Source organism: Amblyomma mixtum, chromosome 1 (assembly GCF_055824585.1).
Source record: "Amblyomma mixtum isolate Tamu chromosome 1, ASM5582458v1, whole genome shotgun sequence".
In the NCBI taxonomy this organism is placed as follows: Eukaryota; Metazoa; Arthropoda; class Arachnida; order Ixodida; family Ixodidae; genus Amblyomma; species Amblyomma mixtum.
Genome location: NC_143012.1, coordinates 245020805 through 245032792, shown reverse-complemented (window position 1 = coordinate 245032792; position 11988 = coordinate 245020805).

The window sequence follows — 11988 nt, the reverse complement described above, 5'->3', positions numbered from 1 at the left end:
CTGGGTTAAATCGATTCGCACATCCTTAATACTGTTGGGCAACCGCAATGCTTAGCGGCCAACAAGCATTTTGCATCGGGGTAACATTAACTTTGGTACTTTCTAAAAGTAAATTTTGCGAGAAGAATTAGGGCAGCCGGCTAACCAAATTCTCTCTTATTGTGCTCAGACTGAGGATATCTTCATAACAGGGCTTTCAATTATCCTTAATAACTGAACTCCAACGACACTGTTTCGGAAACAAAAAGAACATGTTTTGCTTTGGGTGGCCAGGATAATATACCACTGCCGTGCAAAAGCTAACATAGCAGTGACTACCACCGCCCTCTCTCGAAGCAATACATGAGCCCTCCGTTGTTAAACAAGCCCTGAGACACGTGGCTCGTTCAAAGCGCCCCAGTCCATGCAATGGAAGATTCTAATTGAGGAAACAATTTTGTAAGAGCACATTCGTCTTGTCGAAACTTTCTCCAACAAAAATACAAAAGGCAGTTCGCTTTGTCCGAAGAGGAAAGATTAAAACAAAAATAAAGTGACCTCCCTCTTTGCGCAGGCGCGGATGTGTGTGCTTATAGCGAGGCAGCTGTCACGACCCAGTTTCATTTGCGTTCTGTTCAGCGTATTGCTGATGGCCGTCGTGCTATACTTTCCTCCTCGCCTTTCCGTTCTTCCTCCCCGCACTGCGAGCCTGTTCCTCTCTGAAATGGAAACACAGATTTGGGGTTTAGGCTTCGTAATCTGATTTAGGACGATGTAGCCGCTCAGAGTCCGTTCGAATTGAAGGCCGTCAGGAATACGAACTCGGCTGTTTTCTTTCCTGTTCTTTCTGTCGTTTTGAATCTAATGGGATACGTATCACTTGATGAGCGTAAATCTCCAACTGTTCAATGACTACAAAAAGGAAACGATAAAGAACAAAAAACTGCAATTGGCGCGAAGAGCGCTGTAACACAAATGCATGCAAGAACCCCCCCACGAGGCGAACATCTTCGCTTCGTAGATTTGATGCATTTCCAGCGTCTTTGCTTTTGTTTCTCTCTCCCTAGATTTAGCCCTAACTTGGGTTTCATTCTTGCGATCTTGTTACATTAATCTACCGAAAAGCTCTGAACCTGATGGCTTTCTATCTTTACTCTTCCGCTTTCAATCTGGACTGTAGTTCGTTCAACTTTTCTGTCGCTCTGTTGATCCAGGGCTTAGTTTTTGGACTACGTTCTTTCAGTATGAAATAGCCAGTCAGAGGTGAAGGTGGCTTGTCTCTTTATCCTTTTAAGTTCACTTGTTTCCATGGTGCAGTGTGCGTTTGAAATAAATGAGGAATGAAACGTCGGCTTTTATATCTTTTCCGGGGAAGCGGGAATTGAGGCATCTTTTTTATATACACTTTCAATACCTCGCCTTTTCATTGTATTGTGCCGATTCATACATTTCTTATCTGGTTCAAATATATGGCTCTGTGGTAAAACATTTTCTATTCGAACTCTTCATAATGCGTTTCCTAAAGAGTAATGAACGACTGGGAGTGTCGTTCTGGCCCTTATTGCTGCTGAAGCTCGGGTATATATTCGAAACACGCGATCGAAGACAGAAGACAACCTCTGTGAACTCGTTAGATCAAGAGATTGATTGCCTACAGGGTAGAACTGCTATTCTCGAAGCGCTCTCTTTCTTACCTTATGTATCATTACTAGGTTAGTAGCCATGCGCTAATTTCTTTTTTGTTCTTCGTGAGAGAACTCCCGGGGCTTAAAATGATGCTTTTTCCTTCGCTTTTCATTCACATTTATTTCGTAGGGTGCACGAGAGAAACCCATGCTTTTATTCATTAAAGTCTCTCTCTCTTTCTCATGCTTATACTACTCGAAAAAAAGCAAGGTTGTTGACAATGTCGATCCAGCTTTATTGTTCGAGCATGTAATCTTTCTGCTCACTGTATTCTGATCACTTCTGATACGCTCGCAACTTCGAATTTCCAGGTTGTAAACTACACAAGTGCGCACGACAATGCAGCCGTGTCTTTTCATCTAAAAAAAAAATACCAAGCCCAAACACACATGGCAACATCTATTTGCACGACTGCTTGCTCCTGTGCGCACTATACAAACGGATGGCACAGAGACGAGTCTGCCTTGATGTAACAGATAAGGAGCGCTACACTGATGGCCTAAGCAGCCAAGAGTGCCTCGTACTGATGTGCTTTTCCTTAACGCACGGGCGCAAACACTGTTGGCGATGCTTTAATGCGAGAGAAGCATTTCGAGCAGAGGTACGTCCTAGACAAATACGGGCGCGATAAAGACGGAATCTGCCAGCGTTGCTTCGTCCTTCTGTGCTCTCGGACATTCAGCCGAGCATTCTCCGATGAACGCCTCTCCTCTCCTCATGAACGTCTACTCAAAGCGGGCGCCAAGTAAACGTCTAGATGAAACACACAGAAAATGGAGACGTCGTCAACTGGGTCGTTGGTCTTGCGAGGAGTCATTGTTGCCTCGTGATCGTTTCCAGGCCGGCCAGTGGAGTGTGCGGACAAAAAAATAGGGGCGGAAGATCGATGGCTCAATTCATTGGGTCCCAAACGAGAAACCGATCGAAGCCATTTAGAGCAAGAAGGAGCGTCACGACCACGATTCGGACCTTCTTTCATCGCGGCTGTTCACGTGGCTGCGTGTTGTGGCCGTAAATCATCCCCGTGGCATCGTGGACTTGGAAAGTTTTGGCACTGGTCATGTTCCTTGAGCCGTGTATTTTTTTCTTTAATGGGGAGGAGAGATTGTAGCAGGGTTTTATTATATTGTGTTCCTATGCAAATAGCACTAATGCGATTGCCAAGCCAGGTGGTTTATAGAGTAATGGCTGCGTCCATGCGTACTCTGTAGGCCGTGGGCTCGTTTAAAGGTATATGTGTAATTGGTATATTGTCGTGATGGTTTATGTGTAATTGGAGAAATCCCAGGACCCGTAAAGACGCAGAAGTGACGCACGCCTCATAGCTCAGTGTTTCTGAGCGGAGACACGGAAACGAGAAGCATGCGCCCCTTGCAACACGTTTCTCAGCGTTACGCGCACATGAATTTTTCAAGGCGATTTATTGAAAATCTAAACTCTTTTGCCGTGTATCTCAATACATAGAAAGCTCAATTCAGGAACCCCGGTTTCAGCGAAGTTTAATTTCTACAAACTCCCACTGAATTGCAAAACGAATGCCTTGCCATGAATCTTGTATCCACAAGGAATGCGCGCAAAAAAAAAAAAAAAAAAACCCTGCCACGCTCGGGTTTCTACTTCAAACTCAAATTTTGAAATAAGTTCCACCTCGATGGATAAGTTGGGCGCAATCTTGGCAAACTTACATACTGAGGTTGTTTTTTTTCTTTTGTGTTCGTACTTGTATCTCTCTCTTTTTTCTGTTTTTTGCAGGAGACCAGCTGGTTTTTTTGAAAGCCCTTTCCGAGAATACCGGGCCTTCCTGGAATACTTTTATTGACGTCAGCTACGAAAGTGCTTCGTCTCCAGCTTTTGTGCGTCACGAAAACATGCACGACTGGTCGTGCTTCGCTGTAAAAGTTCGCGAGGGACCTCAATGGGAGCCCAGCCAGCGGCGCGGGCCACTGGCAGCCCCGTCCACCGCCGAAACACACTTCTCCGCGTTGAGTTCACTCGAACATCGATTTTCGCGCGCACTCCCCGTCATCAGGGCCTCTATCAACAAGAGAGGGCAGGGTAGAATGGCCCCGGTAAGAGATGAAAGAAGGCAAATAAAGAGAGACAGGAAGAAAAAAAGAAAAACCTAGGACAGCTTACCCCGCTTTTAAAAGGGGCCCGAAAAAGCAACCGAAGCTGGGGGGAAAAGAGAAATGGGACGCCATTGTTATTCTACGGTCGCCGTTGAAAAGTCGCTGATGGAGGGCGACAGGGAATCGGAAGAGGTAGCGTGGGAGGGTAGACAATGGAACGAACGAAAGCCGGGAGGGGAGAGAAAGCGGGGTCTGATGGAGCGAAGAGGAGACTGAAAAGGAAGGAGGACGAGCGAGGCAATTTCCACCGCGCGCACCGCTCGTCGTCACGATAGAGCGGAGATGACCGTGAGTTTCATTGTTTCTGCGAGATTTGAGCGCTCCTTTTTAAATTGGCCTTGCTGTTTTTGCCCTCTGTGTCCGACGCGTTCCTTCATGGGCTCCTAGCCGCGATCTCGTTCATGTCAAAGTGTAATAGTGTTGTTATGAGGCTCCAATAAGTGCATTAATTGCGCAAATACAAAATCGGTGTCTGAAAGAATCGAATCGTCGTGACAAGACAGAAAATGTACAGCCACTTCTCACTTCCCGAAGGAGGCCCAAAAGCGTAAACTCCTTTACTTCAGAGGAAATGGTGATTTCATATTTAAACAAGCTAAGGTAGTCTACGACTGTGATTGCGTCTGTGATTGTGTCTGTGATTGTCATTGTGATTTGAAGATCTTCAGCCTTAGGCCACAAGTTATCGACGTCCCGCACTTACTCTTAAAGCAGCCGCATACGCCCAATTCACAGCCAGACGTATTGTTTGTGAACTACAGAAAAAAAAATTGGCGGGGGCTTAGCTTTGGTTAAGCCTGGTAGGTTGCGAAAGCAGTCGGAAGAGCGCGGCGCGCCGTGCCAAAAGGCCGCCGTTTCCCGACGAGCCGAGTTTGTAGCCCGTCTCTCGCTCCTGGTATGACGTCACGCTGTAACGTCCCTAGCGCCTCAGGCGGGAGAAGCGCGGCGCGCCGTGCCAAGCGGCCGCCGTTAACCGACGAGCCGTGCTGGTAGCTCGTCTCTCGCTCCTGGTATGACATCACGATGTGACGTCACTATGCATGGTATGACGTCAGGGGTAATTCTAAAGGTCAAACTGGCCTAGTGGCCGCCGCTACGCTAAAGGCCGTTGTTGGGGGTAGTATTGCTTTCGCAATAAAAAGCGATGACATCCGATCCTTGTTCTTGGCGTGTTCTGGCCGCATAGGTTTTCATTTCGCGAAATATCCGGATCTCGCATTGCGTACTTACATACAGGTATACGTCTAACCTGACCTGTCGCTTGCCCTTCTTGTGCCGCCTTCGTGCTTAATTATTTTTTTCATTTGTCGGGCAGTTTTTTGTGCAGTGCGGTGAACAGTGCGGTACTAAAACGCTTGCCAGTGAGACAGAAAATAACACCGCCATTTATTTGCGTACGACTCAACCAGGACCGTCAAACCCTCCTGCCCCTGTAAAGGGTGCATTGCTGCGTTCGAAAAGACACTACGTGAAGCATCCTTATTTTTAAAGGGGCAGTAAAGGGGAGTATTGATCGGTTAGCGGTATGTTATAGCAAATATTTCATTTTCCTGAAAACACAACTTTGAAAAGCCATAAAATAGCCTAAAAGCGAATTACACGTGGCGACATCACTCGCGGATTCCTGCAGCTTCGCCGGGGGGTGTGTATTCTTCACCACTTCGATTGGTCCAGCGCATTCTTGCGCAAAGCTATTTCGTTGTGAATGGGAAATAACCCATCATCCAAATGTAGGAAAATTTGCGCCGAGAGCCTAGCGATGGATTCCAGGAGTCTTATAATAAAAACTCCACTAATTGCACGATGAACAGATAGACGAGGCAGAAACACTGGCGTCGAGCCTTTCACCTCTCATTCTGTGCGCAGAAACAAATGCTAAGTTGGGGTTGGAAAAAAATCCAAAAATGAAATTCCACGTCCCTTGCCCCGAGGTAATAAAAATAATTTGAGGGATTAGTCGAAGATACTTCAGTAACAAAAAAAAAACTTTGGTATCCAGCGCGACCACCGCCTGGAGAATGCGATGGCCGTTCAGCGGATTATTAGGTCCTGAGAAGGAACGTAAGTAGTCCACGGCGTGAAGGGCTAAGATATTGTTACGGCGAAGTGGAAGTGGAAGACGAAGTGGCCTCCCGCGTGAAAGGGACGAACGAAGTAGAAGAGGTTGACGGGTCTCCCTGTTCGCGTTGGGCTCCCTCCTAGGAACTATTCCTTCTACACCCCTACCGCTTGTAAATAAGTGTAAATATTATTTCCCCGTAGCATCCTTGGTGGAGGTGCGACAAGACGGAACTACGCAGAAACGCTATTTCCTGTCCAGAGTTGTTGACGACATCCTGCGTTCATGTTCTACTAAGCATAAAATTGCCACAGCATACCACCCGCAGACAAACGGGCTAACCGAGCGTTTGAACCGAACATTAATGTACGTCTATGTACGTCTCCCCCGACCACAAAGACTGGGATCTCGCCTTGCCTTATACGGCGTTCGCTTACAACACCTCCCGGCATGACACAACTGGCTACTCTCCGTTCTATCTCTTATACGGGAGACACACCGTCCTGCATTTGGACACACTCGTCCCATCCCCTGAGCGTCCCGTCACCGCCTACGCCCGTGACACCATTTCTCAAGCTGCAGACACTCGCCAAATCGCCCGTAGTCGGCTCCAAGCGCCCCAGCAAGCAGAAAAGTCTATGTGCGATAATCGCCATCGCCGTGTCACCTACGAACCGGGGTCACTCGTTCTTCTGTGGTCCCCTTCCCGCCGCGTCGATCTCTCTGAGAAACTTTTGTCCCCCTACCACGGTCCTTATCGTGTTGTGCGTCAGGTCACCGATGTCACGTATGAAGTTGCTCCTCATACACCTGCATCCTCATCGTGTACACCACCCACCGATATTGTTCACGTTATGCACCTGAAGCCCTACCACGCCGCTCCTCTATCACCGGCCTAACGCCGAGACGGCGCTGATGCCACCGGGGGTCATGCTACGACGAAGAGGAAGTGGAAGTCGAAGTGGCCTCCCGCGTGAAAGAGTCGAACGAAGAAGAGGTTGATGGGCCTCCCTGTTCCCCGTAACATTATATTGTTTAAGGTGATTAGAGTTCGGCTTTTGTATAGATCTCCTGGCCCGCCCGGTATTTGCGATTGATCTTGTCCGTGGAGTGGTCTGTACAAAGGTTGGTCCGGCTGGTATTAGTGGAGGGAGGGTTGCCTCAGTCAGGCTTGCTGTATGGCTGAACAGAAAAATATAGAATAGTTAATCTGCCCTATTTACCTATGTGGAAGGTAACTGCTTGAGAAAAATATGGCTTTTGCGGCATAGTATTGCCAGGGTTCGCGGACACAATAAACCCGGTCAATCACCTCAACTAGTAAGCTGGTTAACTCATCATCATCATCAGCCTGACTACGCCAACTGCAAGGCAAAAGCCTCTCCCATATGTTTGTACAATTAACCATGTCATTTGCCAGTTGCGGCCACCGTATCCCCGCAAACGTCTTAACCTCATCCGCCCATCTAACTTTCTGCCGCCCCCTGCTGGTTAACTAATTTCAAATAATTAGCTTTTAACTATTAGAGTAGGCACCTGGTTGCAATTAGAGATTTGCAGCTGGTCGTTAGTAACCGCCATATTAGTTTTTCGAATTTCGAAAACATGATTACCCTCGGCGCTGAGGCCCAACAAGTTTTGGCTACATTGCGCCAAAATACATGCGCATTCTTCCCAAAGCGATCCAGGATATGAGGGACGCCGTAGTGAAGGGCTCCGGAAATTTCGACCACCTGGGGTTCTTTAACGTGCACTTACATCGCACAGCACACGGCCCTCTAGATTTTCGCCTTCAACGAAATTGAGCCGCCGCAGCCGGGATCGAACCCGCGTCTTTCGGGTCAGCAGCCGAGCGCCGTAACCACTGAGCCACCGCGGCGGGGCCTTTGGAGTTAGTAGCCGAGCGCCATAACCACTGAGGCTCCGCAGCGGCGGTTACTACTTTGTAGCGCGAGAGTCAGCGACATCCGCTTTCGAGGAGAACATGGTATTGCTTATTCGTTATTATTTGTTTTCTTCTCTGGCCGTATGCGCGGGACGCCACTATGCTGTCGGTTTTGACGTGATTGTTCCCAAGACACGTTGCAGTTATGCCTTCAATGACATCACTGCATGCTGACAAACTTATCACTATGAATACGGCGAAATGTCTCTTGTTTATTTCGCAAAATATATTGTCATGACCCAGCTCTTTCCGCAGTCTGGATCCGGCCAGCGGTGTTTATCTAGTATCGCCGTGATCATATTCATAAAGTCAGCACACCACATCGCCAAAGATCAAAACCTTTGCACACGTTCTTCTTTCAGGCAAGTAACGACCTTCAGCTTACACGGGCATAAGTGACCTACGACGTCTAAAAAATGCGACAGCTAAAGTAATACTATGGTGCCTACCAACCGTTGTTTTGTGCTTAGAAGTTCTTTGGAGTTTTTGTTTTTTTTTAACTTCGCTCTTTGTGGTATGAATATTGTGTTGTTGATTTTTTAAAATGTTGTTCGCTTGTATTGTAATTATTGACCCTCCCCTGTGAAATGTACATGTGCGTGTACACTGAATGTAATATAAATAAATAAGCACTGCGTGTTCCGGCAAAGCCGACGTCGAAACACCGGCAAGGGAACCCTTAACGGCTCTTGTTGTAGTGTGAGAATACTCAAGATCGAGATGGTCACAAGGAGATTGCTACGGCGTATTTACGCAACAGCTTTTGTAGTGCCCAAAGCGCTCCTGTGAGGGGAGAGCGCGTGCTAGATACTAGTCCGTGGAGCCCTCCGCGACTGAAAGACCGACAATGCAACAGCAATGCTTAAGTTGCGCAGAAAACCACAGCGCACATTACGCTATCGAAATGCACTTCGACTGGCTGCTTTTATGTCTCAAAAGACTGATTACGCTGTTTGTGCCGCTTGGGTGCTCTCTGCAAGGATGGAGCGATCAGCGGTAGCGATGTCGTTAGCGTAAACACCGTAAAGCCAAACAATGCCATTTCGCTTAAGCAACGAGAATGTCTGAAGACAATGGTTTCTGAATCACAACCGTTTAAACCGCTGCCGATTACGGGGCTGAAGTTGTCATATCACCAGAGCTTATAAGCAGGGCCCATCCCACATACATCAAACGGACAGGAACAGTGGTCGGGTAGGGTACATGAGACGACTCACTATTACCGCTATAGAAATTAAACCATCCATTAAACCATTCATGAAAAGCGCCCACAAAGAGAAACGCTTTAACGTGTCTAGAACCATTTTTAAAAGTTTCTCTCAAGATTCCCCTCTTCTTCTCGTATCTTCAAATGATGGTATCTTTTAAAACATAATTCTCGTTTTGCGCGTGGTTTGCCTTAAACTATACTTTCTCATAAAGTGGTTCTCCGGGCGCGCTTCTCTTCCGGCGAGCAAACAAGGCTGCCCCGACGACCGTGTGCCATCGCGAACAAACGGGCGCACAAAATCCCGCAAGAAGAGGCGAACCTTCAGAGACACAAGAAAGCGTCGTTATTTCCGGAATTATATCGCCGTCACTTCCGCTCTTTCCACACAATCCGGGACGAACAAACGTCTTAACTTTGCCGCACAGACAATGACGTGGCAAAAATGAAAAAGAAAAAGATCAGTACTCTATCTGCGCTCAAAGCTACCAAGACAAGAACACAAAAGGCATCAAAACGCAAACAAATGGAGAAGAAAAGCCTCTTCATGACATCTGCGTCGCCAGCCCTACAGGAGAGTAAACAAGGCAACGGCAGACCTGTACGTGTATAAACACCGCGTTCGGCGTCATGAAGCTGTCGTTTCCGAGCCCTTCTCGGTTCCTCCTCCTCCCTTCTCTACGTACGCTTCTCTTTCCCCTTCTTCCACTCCTAACCCTCCCTTTCGTCCTTACATCACCCTGTTGTTGTTCATGTTTCTGTTTTCATCTTCATCATCCTAGCGTCACTACTGGTCGTGGCGTCGTCTTCGTTGCGGGCAGAGGAAGCAGCGCCTTTAAAGGTACCCATCAGAAGGCGCGCAACGCTCGCTTGCCTTTTACAACCCCGTCGTCTCCCGACTTCCTGCTCCCCTTTTTCACTCCCCAACTTCCCGACGCCTCGAACCCCGCCATTCTATCTGGATTCTCATTTAGCGCCCGCGTTCTCAGTTCATAAAAAACGCATGACAGCGGCGTGGAGACCAGCCTGGCAGGAAAATAGGGAGGCAAGTTGGCGTGGCTCAGCGTCAGAGCGTGGATTAGAAAGCCAGAAACCAAGCCAAGCCAGTCCAGGCCGGACCAGACCAGCACCGAAGCCAGGCCAGGCAAGCAGGCAGGCGGGCTGACGTCCTGCGCGTATCTTTGTAGTACAGTTAGCCCCTGCACCCCCCCCCCCCCCCCCAATCTCCCGTCAAAGCAGAGGCACCGGTGTCCCGTAATCCCCAATAGCCGAATATGGGAGCCGAAAATGGCCACCACACCCGCCCCACCTTTTCGCCACGCGGCGTCCTAACCTATTAAGTCCTCCTCACACGTGATTCCCGCTCAGCCCACGTGGGCTCTGGCCCTGCTTTCCCTTTCCTTTTCGTGTAGCCCACTACCTCCGAGCCAGACTCCAGCATACCGCCGCGCTGTCAGACACCCCAGTGCTCGGGGTCTGGCGGCGGTCGCGGCAGTCGGGGGTTCGAGAGTGAGAAGGGAGACGGTAGGTGACGGGGAAGGGAAAGAGAGGGGAGGGTGCGGCTGAGGGTTCCGGGCCCCAAATGTATCCGGCGTGCCACGCGTGCTGCCGTGACAAAGGCTCTGTGGGAGTCGGGGGCTTCGACACGCGTTATAAATAACACTTAGAGACGGAGCTGCTTGCGCCGACGCCATCCCTGGAGTATATACGCCACCGTGACTAACCACTCGGATTTCCCAGCTCCTGCCACCCCCTCCGCCCTCCCGCTATTACCAGCTAGCTGCTCCTACTCCCGACCTTCCTCAAAGCCCCTTTCCTCATAGAAGTCGCCGCCACCTTTCTACCTCGTTCAGTTCCTCCTCCCTTCTCCTCCTCATCCACGTGTTCGCCCCCTCGCGCTCTTTCATAAATAAGGAATAAGGTGCCGCCGCTCGCTTGGCGTTCGTCGTAGAGTACATAAAAGGGCCATAGGCCTTTCGCTCTCAATATCCGTGTGGCATTAGTTTGCATTTTCTTTTTTTTTTATTCCTCTTCGCGCCGCCTTGACTTCCTGGGAGGCACCTCCGAAGAAGGTCTTTGTGTTTAGACCTGTCGGCAACAATCTCCGGGCGACCGGGTAGGATAACCAACTTTTATGACGTGTAAAAATGAATGCCTATCTATATTCATGGGTTGGACGGAAAGCAGAGTTACTGTGGGGCAGTAAATGATGACTTGGTGATTGCTGCTTTTCATCATTCAGAAAACTCCTACGAACCTGTAGTTCTGCGGGCTGCGGATAAACTGAAGCTCCTCCTATATTCCTTTCCTCTGGATGAAGTAGGCCTGTCTTTATTAGTTTTCCTTTTTTTGGTAGTTCTAGCTACACTTTGTCAACGAACTCAGTTTTAGTTCATGTATAGCTTCAGTGTTCAGAACTTTCTTGTGTTGTTCGTAGTATGAATCAATAAAGAAACCTACTCGTGCTGGAACAAGCATCGCTTCTGTTATAGTTCTCGTCTCACACATTTTTTTCTCAGACGTACATAAGGGGAAGCAAATAACGATAGCAGTGTTGGTACCCTTGCTTTATGTATCACAACAGTAAGAGAAAGAAATATGCTTGCTTGGAAAAAAAAATGCAGAGAGGGCGGCCTGAGTGTTGACTGTCTGACCGGCTGCTGTGCACTGTTGTAAATGGGAGGAGGAGGGGGGGGGGTGAAAAACAGTTATGGTCGGCGAAGATGATGATAGAAGAAAGTTGCGAATGTGCACACATAGCCAGTGTGCCTGATAGAAGGAGCAGCCGAACGAACTGAAGAGATTTCCAAGCGCCCGGCCAACCGCGATTACATGGACAGTCTCAAGGATGTCGCAAGGGGTACCACCTCCGGAGTCTGCTCGCCATTTGTGCGGAAATGTAAAATGGTGCAAACAGTTAGTCTATGTAGGAAGTTTGTGCTGAAGGCCAAGCCGCATATTAAAACTTGGTTTTCGATGCAGC